The following is a 1072-nucleotide window of genomic DNA, read 5'->3' as shown; positions in this document are numbered from 1 at the left end:
CGCCTGATGACTCAACTGCACACAGCTCTCGCTCTTCCTGTAAGGGGGACGGCGTATCCACCATCTCGGTCAAGGCACATGGAACTTTGTGGTGGGTTGTTTTCCCCCCAAGCCATCATGCGATAGACGGTGAAATTAGGCTTGTCAGATTTGTGGCACTGGATCCCTAGTCTAGAAGTATTTTTTAGCTCTTTTATTACTGAGGCTAAGCTGTATATGCTAGATAGCAGTCACATTTGCCTGCAGAGTGGTTGGTTATGCGTAACGACTGCTCTAAATCCACAAAATTTTGCATTGGTCTCACGCATATATATTCCTAAACCTTGTCCATACATACAATATTTTTTGTGCACTGAATGATAACTTTCCTTTTCCGCAGCAAATAAGCCTATCAGTGGCCAGTGGGGCAGCATTGGCAATGCAACTGGTTCAAATCCACCTTCAAAAGGGAGGTGGCCATGTCGACCCTTCCAGTAATCTCTTTCAACCATTGCGTACCTTCTCACACATCCGTGTGCCCACACTGCCTTCCATTACTTTCCAATACCAAATTCAAGATAACGACACTTCACAAGGCATCTTTGCCCTTCTTCTTTTCTCCCTGAAGCCAAACTTTACAGACGTGGCTGATGTTACAGTCAAACCAGAGAGAAATACCGATATCTTCAATCTCATTGATAGCACTCGTTATCCACTGATACTGCCTCAACAAAGGTGTACGATGAATTGGCCAGGGGATGGGATGGGACCTCGACGCGCATGCTGTCTATTTGCACCTCATGATTTTGGTATGTGATGGCAGCAAATGCAATGCGATGTTGAACACTATCTACTCTTCTGTCCAACTCTCTTTTAGAGCCAGTACAAGTCATTCTGCTGATAAATCTATTAGGAACTCTCAATACTGGTCTCATATACTTGGGAATTGTGCATGTCTACAGGTCGGCCATGTTGTACGTCTTCGTGGATGTGATCTATTTAGACGGATATTGCGTAAGACAAAACGCTTTAATTTCCGCAAACTCGTTTTTGTGGGAAGCGAATTTGTTTTTAAGGATGATGATCGAGGAGC

The sequence above is a fragment of the Echinococcus granulosus genome (genome assembly GCF_000524195.1).
Source record: "Echinococcus granulosus chromosome Unknown EG_S00311, whole genome shotgun sequence".
NCBI classification, from domain to species: Eukaryota; Metazoa; Platyhelminthes; class Cestoda; order Cyclophyllidea; family Taeniidae; genus Echinococcus; species Echinococcus granulosus.
Note: the sequence above shows the minus strand (reverse complement) of the source record.